Consider the following 1,123-nt stretch of genomic DNA (forward strand, 5'->3'; position numbering starts at 1 on the left):
TTTAACCTTTTTAAAATTATACAAGATGCAAAACGCTCAGCCGTGTCTCTAATAAAACCGTTTGTAACTTCAGAGGTAATGTTCATAAGTTGATTAATGGTTTTCTTTCGTTTGTTGATTACTGCAGAATATTTTTATAAAATCCCAGGCCAGGAAAATCACCTTCATGTTTTTCTTGTGTTTTATCTTCAGCTGCTTTGACACAAAGGCATCTGCTGTTGATGCTTACACCTTTGATAAAGTCTGGAAAGTGTCAGCTTCCTTTTTATAGATACAAAAATATGTAAATGTACTGATCTGAATTATAATATTTCTGACTGTCTGAGGCAAAATTTCCCAGATTCAAATCGAATCGAATTGAATCAAATCGTGGATCGAATCGATTCAGGACCTTGTGAATCGGAATCGAATCAATTCTAGAAATCAGTGATGATACCCAGCCCTAATGGTAAGCTACGGTGGCAGTAGGGCAGGCAGGTGAGCGTGGCGAGTATTTTCTTGTGTAGCCGATCCGAAACCTTGGCTGATTGTGACCTACACCCATTTTCACACCTTGGCTCATGGGATTAGGTAGAAGATCATTAGGGGGTTCATTGTCCCTTTCGGTGGGTTACTCCCACAGAGCTTAAATCTGGGACTCTCCACCATTTGACCCTAGAACCCGCTTTTCTTTCCAAGCTCCTTAGACTACGATGTCCTGGATGACTGAGAACCTTCACAGATATATTCTTCCTGGAATATGGCGTCAATCTGGTGAGGGCTGTGACCAGTATCCAAAAGGTGAGTTCTGTTGAGTTCTGGTGAGTATGGAGCAGCGGTGTTTCAAAGTAGCTAAAGGACACAGAAAGCAAGGTGCTGGTCATAAATGCCCTCTGATGATTGACACGGATTAGTTCCAGGTGAGCTGCCCAGGTTAGAGAATGGCAGCAGTAGATATAGTTAAAACCCCAACCAGTTTGATGGTATAGTGGTTAGCAAAGTCACCTTACAGTCAAATGATTCCTGAATGTTATTGACACCCTTTTCTCAACGAGAAATCTGGGCTCGGGAGAGCCCGAGTGCCCTGGAGGGACCTTCCCTGCCGGATACATGATGGACAGGTGGCAGATGGAGGATCGTGTGG

The sequence above is a fragment of the Astatotilapia calliptera genome, chromosome 12 (genome assembly GCF_900246225.1).
Source record: "Astatotilapia calliptera chromosome 12, fAstCal1.2, whole genome shotgun sequence".
Classification (NCBI taxonomy): domain Eukaryota; kingdom Metazoa; phylum Chordata; class Actinopteri; order Cichliformes; family Cichlidae; genus Astatotilapia; species Astatotilapia calliptera.